Source organism: Dasypus novemcinctus, chromosome 14 (genome assembly GCF_030445035.2).
Source record: "Dasypus novemcinctus isolate mDasNov1 chromosome 14, mDasNov1.1.hap2, whole genome shotgun sequence".
Lineage (NCBI taxonomy): Eukaryota > Metazoa > Chordata > Mammalia > Cingulata > Dasypodidae > Dasypus > Dasypus novemcinctus.
Genome location: NC_080686.1, coordinates 64,764,019 through 64,781,581, shown reverse-complemented (window position 1 = coordinate 64,781,581; position 17,563 = coordinate 64,764,019). Strand labels below are relative to the sequence as shown.

Genomic DNA, 17,563 nt, shown 5'->3' with positions numbered 1-17,563 from the left:
ACTTACAGGCCAGCCTTTGGGCAAGCCTGTCTCTGGTCCAATTAGCTACAAAGCAAGCTAAACTATGATCAAGAATCTCTCAAAAAGGGATTTGGGGCAGCAGACTCCTCAGAAGGAGCAGTCTGGCTGGAGGTTAGCTTACCTGGATTTTTTAGTACATTATCACCCCCACTCTCACTCCAGCAGTGACCATTCTCCCCTATGAAGGCTAATAATATAATGTTGGGCTTCAGGGAAGGACTTGTCAACACTCACTCTTAGTCTATACTAACACAGGACAAGTTACGCCCAACAATTTGATTCACCAAATGGGCTTAGCCTTTGTGTCTCTTCTTACATGATTCATTCTCAGCTACCTCCTCTGCTCTGGGATTAGCCAGGACAGCCGTCATGCTCCAGAGATTGTATTCAGAGTCTGATTCATGAGTTGATGATGTTCTGCTTCTAATCAGAATAACTAATCATTTGTTTTCATAAAGAGTAAATTTGTTTGTCAATGAGGTTTCTGATAAAAGGGACAGGGCATGATGATTTTTAATCATAATAGGTTCTGTAACATCTGCAAATAGGAAATGAGTGTTTTCTAGAATTTGTATTATGTTGAAAGCTGAACCTATAAAAATGACAGCATCTGATTGTTGGTGACGTTCCAGGGTGGCACCCTTGATTTGTGCCAGGGATGATCTTCTTTTCAAGTGCCCATTTCTCCCTGGGTGTGGAGTCTCATCTGTGCCACTTCCTTCAAAACAGAGCCAGTGGGGCAACCCCAGAATACTTATTCAGCCATTCCAAACCATTTTTCAGTGCCGGAATTGTCTCATAAGATTCTAATCTCTGAATATACCCTTCTGACACTCTCTTTACCTCCATCTTATGAAATTCTCATCTTCCAAGTCTCAGCTCAAATGCCTTTTCCAATACTATATATAGTACTTAAGAGGATAAATTCTGCAGTTAGATCACTTGCATTTTAGATCCAGTGCAGCTGCTCACAAGCTGGGCCTTAATTTCTTCATAAGTATTGGATAGTAATTGGATGTGGCTGGATATTATGGTGGATAAGCATGTAATAATCTGATATCAGAGCCAGATTGCCTGGTTTCAAATGTTGGCTTGACCACCTACTAGCTAGATGGCTTGGAGAAAGTTAATGATACTCAATGCCTCAGTTTCCCCATCTGTAAGATGGAAGCAATAAATTTGTATAGCATTGTTGTGAGGATTAAATGAGTAAAAGATAAAGTCCTTAGGACAATACTTTATACATAGAGAGTCTTTAATGAATGTTATCTTTTTGTTCTCTACCTCACTGAGTTATAAGGATTAAATTAGATAAAATATGTGATGCACTCACAATCATGCCTGGCCCATAGTCAGCTCTCAATAAATGATTGTAGAAGTTGTTATGTTGCGTTGTTATTATATTTTGCCAACATGCAACGGAGAGGTTATCCCTCCCTCTGTGTTCCCATAGCATACTGATCATAACTCTAATAGCATTTGTCACACTGTATTGTCATTATTTGATGTCTGTCTTCTATATTGAATTATTGAATTACAGGCAAGAGTAGGTAATGAATAAATGTTTGATAAATGAAAAATTGGTGCAGCATGACAAGGTTTTTTACCTCAAGGTTGATACTGACAGCTTGTCAGTAAAATTCAACAAGAGGTCAGCAGCAGATGGGTTACAACTCCTGTTTTGGGGAATACCTTCCTCTCCTCACCAGCTCATATAGTTTATGAAGTGCAAAGCTGGAACACAATTCTAGTGCCAAGAGTGGTTTCTTCACTCGTGCTCTGAGTAAGCTATGTACAGTGTTTGAAATGAATGGTATTAAGTGAGACTTGGGTTTTCTCCCTTTCACTCCCTTTTATGTAAAATTTGGCTTGGTTCAAATGTTGATTTCCTGTCCTTAACTAAAAGTGTAATTTTATCACCATGAATAACTGCTGTGAAGGCAGCCATATCTGAAAGGTGACACATTCAGGTGATGGTTAACTCAATTCCCCTACCAAGCTTATAAATTGAAGTGTATGGGTATTAAAAGAAAATAGAAAAAATATATGCCTTGCCACTGACTGTTTTTGGTTTTCCTTATGCCAAAAGAAATATGTCTTTGCTAATTTGAAGCCATTTGGCCTGTACTTGTGATGTATTAATGACTGTAACAGAACTGACATCAAACAATGATTTATTACAGAAATTGCTGTACTTACTGTTGAGTTGGCCCTTTCAGTCAACATCTTTTGTCATCCTGTCATCCCTACTCCCTCATAAACATCTTTTCAGGTGCGTACACATGACAAATGAAGCATAAAATATCCATTATGAGTCCTTGTTTGTCATATTAGTTGGAAGGATATACAGATGTTATTTTTGAATCTGGCTCATAAATTTAGGATGTTATGCATGAGAATATATAAACAGTAGTTTATCTAGATAGTGAAATGAATTATCTAATTTCTGATAAAAGAGAAGCATGACTACTTTTTTTTAAAAAAAACTTTATTTTGAAATACTTTCAAACTTACAGGAAAATCACAAAAATAGTCCAAACCCTATATAGAGAATTCTAACATCCCTATCTCCCCAGGTACCCAAACCCACCAATATTAATATTTTGCCACATTTGCTGCATCAGTCTATCTAATCATCTTCCTTCAGTTCATCCACCTATCTGTCCATTTTCTGAATACTTGAGTGTAGGTTGTATGTATCATGCTCCTTGAACACCTCATAAGAACAACTTTCAGTTGTGCAAGTTTCAAACTTTCAGCTATGAAAGTAAACACTTTCAGTACAGTTGTCAAGTTTAAGAAACTAAGTTAAGAAACTTATCAAATATGTCAAAGCTATAGTCTATATTCCAATCTTGTCATATGACCCAATAATTCCTTTTTTAGCATCCAGAATCGCATATTGCATTTATTGTCTTTGTCTCTTTAGTTGTTCTTTCTTTCATTTTTTAGCTGTGGAACTTACATAAACGTAAACTTTCCCATCTCAACCACTCCCAATCTGAGTGAAGCTTAACCATTCAATGGGTTTAATCACATTCACAGTGTTGCAGTACTCTCATCACCTTCCGTTACCAAATCTTTCCCATCTCTCCAAACAGAAACCCTATGTCCATTATGCACTAATACTCCATTCTCCCTGTCCCCCCTTCCCCATTCTTAGTAACCTGTACACTACTTTTTGTCTCTACGAGCTTGCATATACCATGGGGCTTAAATTTAACCCTTAAATCTATAACAGTCTTGTTAGCTTTGATACCAACTTAATTAACTTCAATAGTATTCAACAAACTTTTCCTAAACTTCTGAGTCCCCTCACCTTTGTGTAGTTCTTGTTACAAATTATATGGTTACACATTAAAAGTCCAAAACCACTGATTTCTCATTATATTTTCTGCATTTGCTTTTGGATCCTGTAGGAAGTAAAAAAGTGGAGTTACAAACCAGAAATGCAATGATACAATAATACTGGCATTTATTTTTATCCACACCTTACCTTTACCAGAGATCTTTGTTTATTGTTCTTTCCTTTCAATCTGCAGAACTCTCTTGAGCATCTCTTCTAAGGCCAGTCTAGTGGTGATGGATTCCCTCATCTTTTGTTTGTCTTAAAATCTTTATTTCTCCCTTATTTTTGAAAGATGCTTTTCCCAGATATAGAATTCTTGGTATTCTTTGCTTTCAGCATGTTAAAAATGTCATACCACTACCTTCTCGAGTCCGTGGTTTCTGATGAAAATTGGCACTTAATCTTATTGAGACAGACACGTTGCTTTCTTCTTGTGGCTTTTGGATTTTTCTCTTTTCCCTTTGGCATTCTATAGTTTGATTATAGTATGGCATAGGTCTATTTGGACTTATTCTTTAGGAGTCTGTTGCACATCTTAAATGTATATACCCATGTTTTTCATTAAGTTTGGGAAATTTTCAACCATTATTTCTTTGAATAATCTCTCTGACCCTTTCTTTATTATCCTTCTGTTTTCCCAGAAGGATATTATGCAGAAGGATAATAATACCTACAATGCATATTGGTATGCTTGATGGTATCCCACAGGGTACCAGGTCCATCTTCCTCATTGATGGTTCTAATTCTTTAATCTTCTCCTTTCCTTGGGCTACTGCTTCTTGTTTTTTGAATGTTTTATAATATTTTGTTGAAACCTGGACATTTTGATATTTTAAAATCTAATTGCTATAATTTAGACACTGAAGTGTCTGTTCCTTAAATTTGTATCCAACTAGTGTTACGATGGAACTTTCCTTAAATGCCAGGGGCTAATTTTAAAGAAAGAGGGAATCAAAGAAAGTATCCTTTCTAGTCTTTGCAGATTGACTGTGCCAGTGCTCTCCTTTAGAGTTTATTCATATAGTAAGTTTAGAGAGTAGCTCCAGGACAAAGCATAGTGGCATCCTTTATCCATTTTGCATACATGTCTTATTTTGGGCATGTGTGTGTGTCTCTATGAATTCTTCCCTGTTTACACAGATACAAATATGCTCTCTTCCATAGGAACCAGTTTCCTCACATTCCTGGGCACTGCACTGTATGTTCTATAGCCATCAGTCCATTGCCTCAGGCAGTCACGACCTGAATGTTCTTCCAGAATATTCTGTAGGAGAACTCTGTGAGCTGCTTTGTACATGCAGGGCATATTCTAGGACAGTGAGCCTGAGAGGAATGTCCTGGTTCAGTCCTTCAGTCCCTCAGGCCATCATCAGACAGATTAGGGCAGGCATACATGCTTCCAGGTTACTCTGCTTTCTCTGGAACCAGGAGCAGGGACCCACACTGGGAGCACAGGTCACCTCTGCTCCAAATGAGGGCATGGGGAAGAGGCCAACCAGGGCACCATGAAATCCTCCCACTTTTAAGTTGCCTTATCTTGATTTGGTACTTGCTGTCTTACTGAAATCCTTTAACTATTTTCTGGAGCTTTGAGAAAGATGTTTCTTGGTCGCTGATTGTTCAGAACTTCTGTGGGAGTACAGAACCCTGAGACGTCTTATTCCACCATCTTGATCGGCATAAACTACTTCTGAGGTTTTATGTATTATAACCTAGGAAATTTATCCCTTGGAATTTCTCTATTTGCTAATTTATACCTTGGAATTTCTCTATTATATTTGTTCATTTTTGAGATCAGATTAAAATTTTATACATGTTTGACTTGTTCTTTGGCAAAAAGTTTGTATTTCCTTTCTTCTCAAAAAAAATTTGTAAACATCCTTTATTTGATCTTAAAACATTATGTAACTTTGATAGCAGTATTTTTTTTCAACTCAAGATCCTGTTTGGAAGTCCCTAGATTCATCCAAGTATGTTCTTTCCAGCAGTACAGGAAAATTTGTCTATTCTATGCAGTGTGCCTCTAGCTTGCAAACTATTCAGCTTGGTGTGGGTTTTCCATCCAGTAGCTGACCAGTTAGGTTCTGAGCAGTTTATCCAATATGTTGTGATGCTTTATAATGTTCTTTGTCCAGACCTGGAGCTTGTTTCATTCTGGGTTTGGATTGTCTGTTAGTTTAATAGTTGTTTTTATTTATTGTATCATGTTGCCCTCTGGGTTTTTCCAAACCAGCTATGCATGCTGCTGTTTGCATAGGCTCAGTTTGGGGAAGTGGAGGAGGAAAGGCAGGGTGTAATACTGAAGGTTAGGCAGATGCTGGATATCCAGATTCAGATATCCAGTACTTTCTAGCATAATTCTATTTTAACTTAATCACCATTTGATGGCCACATGTCAAGGTCATCTAAAATGGACCACCATTTCCTTCAATGTACATTATCTCTGAGAGATGATGGATTACTGATTGTTAAATATTTCCACATAAGATTAACATTAAATTTCCTTAGTTCATTTCAGAGTTTATCTTGTCTTAATGTCAGGAAGTTCTCCTTGATAGCTGACCCAGTCTCTTCCTATTATTACCTAAGGCAATGAATTCTCCTTGGATCTTTGCTTCAATGATAACTTTTCAAAAGTATTTGAAATTCATTTCAATATGCTATATTCAGAATATTCTTCTAGGTACTCCTCCTCTTGAAATTGCAAATGAAACATAATCTTCTGGGCTAGGATGTGGGTGAAAATATTCAAAGAAGCACAACTTCAAACTTGAAGCTGCTATTTAAGTGATTAAAAAAAAAATAACAACAAACATACACTAACTGCCACTCTCCTAAAAGCTATTCTTATGCACTGGATCAGCTCTCAAAGAATCTGGTCTTTCTTTTACAATGTGTTGGGGAAACACTCAGAGGCTTTAAGACTGACCTGTGATCTTAGGGGCCACTGCCACTTACTAGCTTGCCAATCCTAGATCCTTTAGTTAACTTTTCTAAATTTCAATTTCAGCATCAGTAAAATGAAGATCGTATTGCGTGTTACATGGGATTATAGTGAGGACAAATGACATTTTCTAATGAAAAGTACCTCACAAATGGCAAACATTCCACAGTGTTAGTTCCTCTCTACCAGGTTTGTTGGTGCATTGTGACTGTTGTGTTTTATATTGGTAAATATTTAGTTATTTACAAAAAATTAGCTATTACCAAACCTCTAATTAAATCAGAATTTGTAGCTGTTTGGACAGAACTGAGCAGGTGTTTATTTTCTTACTAAGAAGAAAGGATTTGCTAAGCAAATTTTTCTGTCAACTAGAATGAGGATAAGGAAAAATGTTAAGCTACCTAAACTTTTAGAAACCCCTCTTCGTAAATAAAGAGAAAAAATACTTAAAAGCAATCATTATCTAAGTCATTGAAAGGGTTGGGAAGATTACTTATTTAGCAATGCTTGTCTCATGTTCCTATGAAATTAGTTTCTCTGTGATTTACAAAGGTGTGCCTCTTTAAAACTAGGCTGTTTCAGACATCTCATCAATTAAGATGAGCTTTCCTTTAAACGAATCTGAAACCATGAGTTTCTCTAACACTGAAAAAATGGAACATTGACTCCTTTTAAAGTGCTGTCCATTGATCACCAACACTGTAGAAAAGGGCTTCATTCACTTGTACTTAGTTATACTATCATTGCACTACCTTTTCATATCCCTTCATTAATTCATTGATGAGTGCCAAGGATCTGGCTCTCAATTACAGTAGAAGGTGTTTTCTTCTGGCATCAGGTGTGGAGATAAAGCTTGCATTCTATAATAGTGAAAATGTGCCTTCTCTCTCTACATGGGCTTCCCAATCTTATCTAAGTACTGACAGATCCCAGATCTAACAAGGTGCTTAATAAAGTCATCTACTGCACATTAATACTCCATTCTTTGAATAAACAAAGGCCTGGCAAGAGTGAATTGTTTGACATCCATATTCTATTGCAAGTACAAGGATCAGCCAGCCCTTTGGCAAGCCCAGAAAGACTCTGATAATTACCAGAGATCTGTGTCCCTGTGTGCATCACAGTTTGAGGATTTACCATAGATCATCATCATTATTAACACATTTTCATGGATGCAATTACTTATTGCATATTTCTATTGTCACTTGAAAAGTTTTATCATTACTTTTTTCCATGGTCAGAGATATTAAAATTCTTTAGTTTTGGGAAGGAGTTGATCATTGTGTTGTTTTGTTTTGCTTTTTTCCTTTTTTGGCTCCCAAGCAGTTCTAATGTAAAGCCAATGTTAAGAACTGCTTCCTTGAACTTTGTCCTTACCAATAACAGTGTATAGTCCATATGTGTTTCCAGCATTGAAATTTCTGGTCATTTCCTTCTGTATTTCCAGATTACCCCCTATACTGCAACATTTTTTCCCACTAGGATCTCCACTTAATTGACTTTAATATCTTTTGGCTGTTCCTCACTCCCCTAATTTCCTCACTTGCCTCCATGATCCATCCTAGTAATCACTACTTTTCATATACCTTTAAAATCTTTGTCCTTCTCTGCCTCTGTTTACTTACATGACACAATCTCAGTCCTTATGAAATCAGAGACTGAGTATGGCTGAAGAAAAACTTGTAACTATGCTGATGGGTCTTACTGAAAATTCATAACTGCAATCCTCAGGCAGAAAGTGCTGTTAAATCTCTCTAGTCTTTCATGATTTCACTCTCATTCTCCTCAGATCTCAAACCAACCCTTTTACACTCCTAGCTAATGACCCTCTTCCCTCACTTTGGTGAGGTAAGTAACCAGAGGAAATCTTCCATAGATTACAACCACCACATTTATTTGCCTACCTGCATCTGGACCCATGTGCTCTTCTTTCCCTATAGTTAACAGAGATGAAATGTCCCTGCTCCTAATTAAAGCGAACACTTCCCATATCTTCTCTCTTGTTCTGGTCTTGTTTCCTGCCATTGTCCCCCAAGAATTCTTGCTTCATTAATTTTCTCTTCATCCCTGGATCATTTCCATCATCTTACAAACATAGTATAATATCTTCCATCTTTTTTTTTTTTTAATCTTTTAACCCTATCAGGTACAGTCCATTTCTCTGCTTCAGCTTGTGGCAAAAGAGTTTTCCAGACTCATTGCCTTCCTGTTCTCTCTGGAACTCAATCCACTGAGAGAGACTGTCAGCCCCACTACTCCACCAAAACATTTTGTCAAAGTTGCCTCCACATTGCTAAGTCCACTGGTAAGCCCACGGTCCTACTGGACTTTGCAGCAGCATTTGCCTTTCAACCACTACCTTTTGTTCCTTTTTTATTTATTTAAAAGGTTTATTTATTTTATTTATCTGCCCCCTCCCATCCCACCTGTTTCTGCTCTCTGTGTCCATTTGCTGTGTGTTCTTCAGTTTCTAGTTGTCTTTTCTTTAGGCACTCCTGAGAACCAATCCTGGGGCCTTCCAGAATGGAAGAGAGGTGCTCAATCTCTTGTGCCACCTCACCCCTGGTCTGCTGCATCTCTTGTCTCTCTTCTGTGTCTCTTTTTGTTGCATTATCTTGCTGTGCCAGCAATCCGCTTCTGCCAGTTCCCCTCTTGGGCCAGCTTGCCTTTACCAGGAAGCCCCAGGAATCAAACCCTGGACCTCCTATATGGTAGACGGGAGCCCAGTTGTTTGAGCCACATCCATTTCTGTTGTGGACTTAAAAAAAAAACAACCTTTTAACATCATACCTAAATTCAACTCTCGTTTTTGTGTTTGTTGGTATTAAATTATGCTATCATGTAAATGAAATACTATCCTCCTAGGTCATTGTTCAAGGAATGTTTGCTAAATTTGGGTATGAATGTAGAAACTGGGATTTTAGAATATTCCTCCTTCTCCTACTTCATCATTATATCTTTCAGATAGGTCTGAAATTCCTTACCTATCACTATTTTTTTTTGCCTTCACAACATTTTGTCTAATTAGTATTATTGATGTCTCTTTGAAATAGAATCCACTTCCTTCTCTTAAGTTGCACTGACTTTTCCTACTTATTTCTCTAGTCTATCTGCTTTCAGATCTCTTTTATTCCTCTTGTGTTCTTTAATTTGAGACTTTCCTGACAAGTTTTTTTATAGTTTCTTACTTTAAAATGTTTTTCTTCTTCCCAGCCAGCTAGCTCCACTGTTACTGTGGCATTTCCATTTATTTTAGCTTTGCCAAAGTCTGAGGAGGATGGTTCAAGTTGATTCTTATCTTTTCATTGTGTGTTTAGATCATATCTCTTCTTTTCAGTGGCAGCTTGTAAAGTCTATTTTTGACTTCAAAGTTTAAAAACCTGACAAGTAGGCATGATTCTCATTCCCTCCTCAATCAAGATACTTGAAGCATATTCTCAACAAAGTGCTTCCATTTCTTCTACTTCCCTTTACTTATAAGCCCACTGCAATCTGGTTTGTACTCTCATAATCTTATAAAACTGCTCTGAGAAAATGGCTTTCTATTGTCCCTTTTAGTCCTTTTCTTACAGAATGTCCTTCTTTCTGAAGCTCTCTACCTTCTTAGATTCCATGGTGCCATTTTCTCTAGATTTCCCTTGCACTGCTCTTGGTCTTTTCAGACTAATTTGTGGGTGTCTTTCCTTGCCTTCTCTTTAACCATTACTCTTCTCAGAGCCCTATCCTCGCTTCTCTGCTGACCTTGCTATGCATAATCAATCTCTTTGGGGAAGCTTATCCACTTGTGTTTCTTTAACTAACCCCATATAACTTTGTGCTATTTCTTTTACCCTTACTGCTCCACTTCCTCTTCCTCTATTACTCATTCTTCAAAACACTTCTTAAGTACTACCACCCCCAGGAAGATTTTCTTCAGTCTTTAGGCTAGACTAACTGTCCCTTCTACCTGTCCACAGAGCACATTTGTTGACAGCATTATTGTACCACACATTGCATTACAATTAAATTATCTATGTTCTCCCTAAGTCAGGAATTTATGACTATCTCTATATCCCCCAGTATCAGGTACAGAACTCTAGAACTCTCTTTAAGACTTCTCTCTGTATGAGGTGTGATACTCTTCACTATCTGAGATTGTATTTCAGCTCAAGAAAATAATTTTAAAAATTATACTCTAGATCACATTTCCTCATGTTCACTTTCTATGGTATCTCTGATATGCCTAGCATTTGCAAACTAAAGCCCTTTGATCCACCATCATATACTTAGGTGATCTGGCTGTGGTTTTACTTTAACCATCATCAAAATGCTGACAACTCTCAAATCTTTTTCTATAGCTCCTATCGCTGTCCAAAACTCCTGATTCATGTTTTCATCAATCTTCTACAATATTAAGCTTACATTGATCATCAGTACCCTATTCCTTGCATGCAAGAATTCCATGTCCTCATGATACAAAGTTTCTGCTTCCCTAAGACCTCCAGCACCCAGGACATGTCATTCAGGGTTGATGAACAGGAAACTATTTCCAAATCCCTCATTTGGATATAGTATGGAGGTCAGAAGAGGAAAGTGAAGGTGGGTGGAGGTGAGAGCAGCATAGAAAAAAAGCTGCAGGATGAGAACATGGTTGTATTCCCTTCCTATTGCTGCTTTAACAAATTACCATAAACTTAGAGGCTTAAAACAACACAAATTTATTCTCTTACAGTTCTGGAGGTCAGAAATCTGAAGTCAGTTCACTAGGTTAAAGTCAAGATGTTGGCAGGGCTATTTCCTTCAGGAGCCTCTAGGAGAGGAGAATCTGGTTCCTTGCCTTTTTCAGCTCTTAGAGGCTGCCAGTATTCCTTGACTCCTGGATGCATCACTCCAGGTGCTGCCTCCATTGTCACATCTCCTTCTGACCTGACTCTGACTCCTGCCTCCTTTGTGTGAAGAAAGTTGTGATTACCTTGGGCCCACCCCATGTGCAGGATTATCTCCCTATCTGCAAAGTCCCTTTTGCCATGTACAGTAAAATTCACAGGTTCTGGGAAGTAGGCAGTGGACATATTTGGGGGCCTATTGTTCATCAGTGATCTTAGGTCTGGGTGGAGATACAAGTTAAGAGTATCTCCACTTTTAATAAAAGGAGATCCAGAATCTTTGATTTTTAGCAAAGGTGTATGTTTAAGTGTATGTGTTTGGGGGGCTGTTGATACTGATGCTGTTTCTAGGTAATGGAAAACTAATAATGTGAAAGGAAAAAATTCTGAATATTTTTTGTGTAAAAGTAGTCAATCTTAGAGTCATTTATGTGACTTGCCAATGATTTATGCCTAAATGCTTTATAGCAAAATAATATTCTCTAACCAATCAATCTATTAGATTATCGTCAATTAAATTTCATTTTTTGACAGTATGCTCTGGTGTCTGCTTCCCACCTAACCAAAGGGGGGATGTTAGTGTACAGTAATTCTGATACAATCTCCTTTTAATGGGGACATGAGACTGGACTTGATGGTACTTAACAAAGGAAGAGAAGGATGTTCATACCTTGCTTCTTTCTGCATTCTTTTTCTTTAAAGGATGTGATTATGGGAAATAACTGGTTAAGGAAAAAAATGGAAGAAAGTCCTTCATTTGAGAAGTTTGACTTTGTCAAATAAGTAACATGTACTTTGAAATAGGTCTGCTGAACAAGGTGAATGAAATTAAAAGGGTCATTGGAAAATGTCTTAGTTTGGGTTCCCCCAGAAGCAAATTCTGAGGAATTTGAGTAGGCAGATGGAGACTTGATTGAGGGCCTCTGAAAGTGAACAGAATGTCTCCCAGAATTGTCTGTATCAGGCCAGTAGGCCTTGGCATATATCCATCAGCGCCCCACCCCCTCCATGGAGCAAGGAATGCCCCCCCTTTCTCTTCTGTGCTTCCTGGCTGCACCTGTACATTGTGGGTGCCTGCAGCATTGGAGAAGGCCTGGGAACAGAAAGTAGGAAGATGCCCAGGGCCATAAGAGAGACGGCACTGCCAGTGCTAGTAGAGTCTGCACTCATCTGTATCTGTAGAAAGCAGAGAGGCAGGCAGGATGTGAGTCAGGGTGCCAGATTGGGAGGGGGCTAGGTAGCTGAGATGCTAAGTGTTCCTAATGGAACTGGCCATTAAGAACTGGCTGTGAGTGGGAGAGATATGGGGTCATGCCCCAAGCTGCCACTTACTACAGCTGTCACCTTCCCAAGCCTCTGTTTCAAGTATAAAATAGGAAGAACAATTTCTCCTTTTTTAGGACTATGTGAAATACATAAGATAATGTATATAAAATGCTTAGCATGGTAGTTAAACAGGCAATAGCCATAAATGAGAGTAGTTGTTGTATTAAAAGGAAAATGAAATGGAAAGGACATAGGGAAGAAAGAGAGAGAGAGAGAAAGAGAAAAGAAAGGTTATTAGTTGTCACTTGAGTTATTGGTTGTCATTTGAGGCATCTCCTACAGGAAATAAGTCAAACATTTCCTACTTCTTGCTAAGTAATGTCTGTGACTATTTCATAGCCCAGGAAATAAAATCGTGCACGTGTTTTGCTTGAGTCTCCCATCCAGATTTCTTTCCACTGCCCCACTCTGCTTCCTTGGTATTTCTGTAGTAGAGTTTCTGACTTCAGTTATTCTTCCCAGTTTAGGGTTGCTTTGGGCTGCCAACATGATCTGACCAGGCTCCTGAACAAAGGGCAGGCCCACCTCTATTTATGGAGTCTTGGTTTTTTTTTTAACCCAGATACCTGATAAATGAAAAGCTCCAGAGCATTAACCAAGTTTTTATGTAAAGTCCAAATCACCATTTGGCAGAAAAGGATATTTTAGGCTTGGGAGGAAGTAAACTTGTTTATTGATTCTTGGAACACAGATGATTAGGACTTAATCTGCCATGGGCTGGCTGACCTCAAGGCTCATAAAGAGATCCATGGGATGATGCAAGCTGGCCTCAGGCTCAGTGACGCCAGACAGTGACAATGGTGCTGGCAACCCAAACGTCTTCCCCTGATTATGTGACACTGGTAAGGAGTTTCTAGTTCAGAAGGCAGTCACTGGCAAAACCCCAAGACTAGGAGTCATACATGCCCTGAGATAGAAGCAAATAAAGGCTCCCAGATCAGCAATGTCACCACTTCCCTGATAGGAAAGGTTAAAGGGATGACCAAGGAATTTGATTTCCTGGCTACAGAGGGACACACTTCGCTCTCCTCCTACCCTCCACTCAGGTGCTTCGTCCTGGTGAAGGATTGGCTTGGACACTGCTGTTCTGACCACTAACTCTGGGAACTATTTTAGAACCAGTCTCCCTAGCACTGCAGTGGGATGAACATTGCTAACTCATTCTGCTGCACAGCTTCCACTGTGTTTGCTTCAGGCCTATCGGGTCTGCATGCTTTGATGGGTCTGGATTAAGAGACCTGAGTGTTCCTGATTTATTAAGCTGGGAGCACAGATGCTCTTCTATTTCTTGTTTGGGGTGATGGGCAAGGAGGAGGACTTTCTCTTCACGAGTGGGGCAGAGTTGGAGGAGGGGGAGAGCACAGGACCAGATATACTGTGAGCTGGGGAGCTTAAGGGGCCCTAGTGAAGAATGACATGCTGATGCATTCATATGCTTCTGTAAAATCTTCAAAGAAAGCTATTTTTGCCACAGTTGGTGAAGAGCACTGCCTCTTTCCTCCTTGACTTGCCTTCTGTGGCATTTACTGTCATGCAGGTGGTAGTGGAGTAGCCAGAGGCATTCTTGCCATCAGGCTAAGGGAAAGCTGAATTGCAATTACATTTCATTTTGGTTCAAAGAGCTATACCTATGTGGTTTACAGTCATCTCCATATATACAGATATCTGACAGTTAATAAAAATGTTATTTTTCTAGATTTTTGTGATACTAAGCTATTTTCAGGTTTAAAATGTATAAGTTTTGGGTGGTAATGGTAGCACAACATTGTGAACATAATTACCAGCACTGGATTATATATTTGAATGTGGTTAATGGGAAATTTTAGTTTGTGTATATATTACTGGGATAAAAATTTTAAAAAACCTTAGGTCTATGAAGCACAAACAGTGAACCCAATGATGGACAATAATTAATAGTACAATTATAAAAATGTTCTTTCATTAACTGTAATGCAAGGTGTTAATAATAGGGTAGTATATGGGAATGCTGTATTTTTGCATGATTTTTCTGTAAACCTAGAACTTCTCTAATAAAACATATAAGTTTTGTAATTTCTTTTCTCATTCCAGAAAATATTTACATTTATATCTAATTTTGTATTCATAATTTGTATTTTTTAAAAAGGGTCCCCTAATTGTATAAGCTTTAGGCTCCATAAATCTGGGTCTGACCTCCCAACCCTAGAGAAATAACTTTTCATTTCTTCCCTCCCTCCCTTTCTTCCTTTCTTCCTTCCTTCCCTCCTCCCTCCCTTCCTCCCTTTAATTCTCAGAATTGTCCAATAAATTAGGTACTACTCTCTTTGGTCATGGTCCCTAGAAGCAGAGTCCAAAGAGGGATTGGGCTACAATGATCAATGGGGGCTTTGGAAGGGAACCTCCTCCACTACAGAGGTGTCCAGCCTTGAGCTTGTATCAGTAAGCCATTGGCCAACCCCAGGGCAGGAGGTGGGGTAATCCTAGGTGTTTCCAGGCTAGATGGGTCTCATCACCTATGGGTAAGTCTTTAGAAAGGCTCACAGATGTAAGCCACTAGCTGCTCCCCTCACAGCAGCTGGGAATGGAGGGATTAACTGATAAAGGGAATCTGGATAGGGTACCACAGCATCTGCTCCAGATACTGTTTTATTATCCCCATTTTGTAAGTGGGGCAATTGAGTCTTGAAGAGATTATAGATTTTTTTCCCATGGCCACATAGCTAATAAAGTGGCAAAGCCAAGAATTAAACCTATATCTGCCTGACTCTAAAGCCTATGTTCTCAAATTGAAACTCCACTCAAGCCTTCAACAAAGACAGGGGATTCTCCTTCTCTCTCCCCTACCAGGTATTCCAGAGAGCACATATCCCAGGATTTGATTTAGCTTTGTTTGACAAATTTATTTATTAGTCCATAACACAAAAATTCCATCACATGTGAGGAAAGGAAGTTGATTTTTTGAAATTATTTCAAAATTGTATTTCTGTCAAAAGAATTCTGAAATCAAAATCATCTACAAGCTGAATACTCAGCCTGCAATTGATTGGTGCTAGGTATTTCCCCACCAGGAGGGCCAGCATCAGGTCTACGAATGCTTTGCCTGCCTTCTGTCTTGTCTTCCCACTGGCTTTCGGATTGCCAGTCAGCAGAAGACAAGATGGTAGCTGCCACTCCCCAGGTTTTCCTGGCAGCCTCTGTTTCCATACTCCGGGCTCTTCTCTAGTTTCTCAATGCTCTTTGCTTGCTCCAAGCCCATCTCCCACTCTGCGTCCTTGCCACTGAGGCCTGTGGTTTTGGCCTCTGGCTCTTTGGTGCTCCTCATCCTGGGTGCCTGACTGAGTTGCTGTGTCACCTACACAGACGTGACTCCTAGAGCCTTCCAGGTTGTCCTGGATGGTCAGGGAGCATTGTCAAGGCCTTGGTTTCTGGAGTTGAACTCTATCTCTGCTGTTTGCTAGCATGTGAGCATGAGCGCATTCTTTAACTGGTTTTAGCCTCAGTGTTGTTGTCATCTTTAAAGTGAGAATAGGAGCCTAGCAAGATAGTTCTGATGATTAAACTAGGTAATTCATCTAAAGAAGCTCAGTACTTGCACATGTAATTTTTTTTCTCCCCAATATAATGAAACTCTTATTGTTCAATAAAAATTATTAATTATGAGTCCTTCCAAACCCCATTCATCTTTTAATCAGCCCCTGTGGTTAGTAGAAAACTTTGGATGTAATCACCAGAAATAAACTGAGATGATCAGAGCCAGAGAAATAAAAGATTATTGAGAAGATATTAATAACTTTAAGAATAGAGGGAAGAGCTGACCAAACAGACTCAGGAAAGATAGGAACCAGGGAGACTGGGGGCCTCAGAAGCAAGAATGCGGGAACCATCTTTCTGGGGTGCTGCCGCTGATAACTCAGCTGCTGCAGGTGACATTTGTTCTTTTTGACTGTAGATTCAGCTGTCCAGGAGGGAGATCCCAGTGACTTTGCTTGCATTTGGGATCAGTCCTGTGGTGAGAGGAGAGGTTTGGGATTGGCAGTCCCACTAAAGCCACAGGAAGCAGAGCAGGATAGTTCAGTGAGTACAGGTCACTGGGCAGACAAACTCTGCTCCACAGACACATTGCTGGGTAAACCTTGAGGAGCTTTGAGCAAACTTCTCTTGGCTGATTTATTAACTTCTTCTTTGTCCAAGTGTAACTTCTTTCTATAACAACCCAACATTATCTCCTCCAGGAAGTTTTCCCCATCTTCCCAGATAATCATTTCCTTTTGACAGACTTCTAAATGCTTATTTATGCATATATTCATTTAGTCAACCAATATATATTGAGCATTTACGAGGCATCAGCATCTCTTCTGGGGACCAGTTTACTTCAGTGAACCAATGAAAGAAAGACCACATCCTCAAGGTTTTATTTTTAGTGAGAGAGACAGACAACAGAAAATAAACTAAGAAATATATAACATGGTGGCATAACAATCATGTGCTAAGGAGAAAAACCATAAGGAATGTGTGTGGGTTGTACTGCTGCAATAGGTTACTCTTGTTTACATGTATTGGTCATGTCACTGATTACATTTTGCTTATTTGTTTACTTGTCTGCTATGAATAACTAGCGGGCTTCTCTCCTTTAGGAGTGAGCATGTTGAGAATGAAGTCATGTCTTTCATTTCTAGTCCTTGCCTCTGACTCATGGTAGACAGTGAATAAATGTTTGTTGAATGAATGAATAAACACACCACTTAGAGTATGGCTATTGGATGTTGTGTTTTTCTGCTTGTGAATCAGCTAGCCATCCCCCCGAGTAGGACACTGCAGCCTCAGGTGGTCTGGAGAAAGGAGAAGTCCATCTGGGACTCTGCCCACATTGGGTACTTGGTAAAAGTTGTTGACTAGCTAAATAAGATGTTTGTTAAATTCCTATTCAGTCAATCTCTCTTTTCTCAAATCACATTGGTTTATTTTTTTCTGTTCTTATTGCTTTTACTTTGTCATAACATGATTTTTTAACTTAAGACCAACTCTAAGAAAGAAATGAGGAAAATATCCATTACGGACAACTCAAGTCTTAGAACCATA

The 17,563-nt window shown here is 39.0% G+C and overlaps 1 protein-coding gene across 16 annotated transcripts in view; it reads left to right on the top strand.

The window, feature by feature from the left end:
• Positions 1–17,563, top strand: part of NCALD (neurocalcin delta) — a 420,474-nt gene that overhangs the window by 188,101 nt on the left and 214,810 nt on the right. For 8 of the 16 annotated variants that reach the window (XM_058275835.2, XM_058275833.1, XM_058275840.1 and 5 more), the window contains one exon: positions 2,205–2,293. The exons of the other annotated variants lie outside the window; for them this stretch is intronic. The gene's annotated coding sequence lies outside the window, so the exon portion shown is untranslated. The remainder of the gene's footprint in view (positions 1–2,204; positions 2,294–17,563) is intronic. 16 annotated transcript variants of the gene reach the window in all.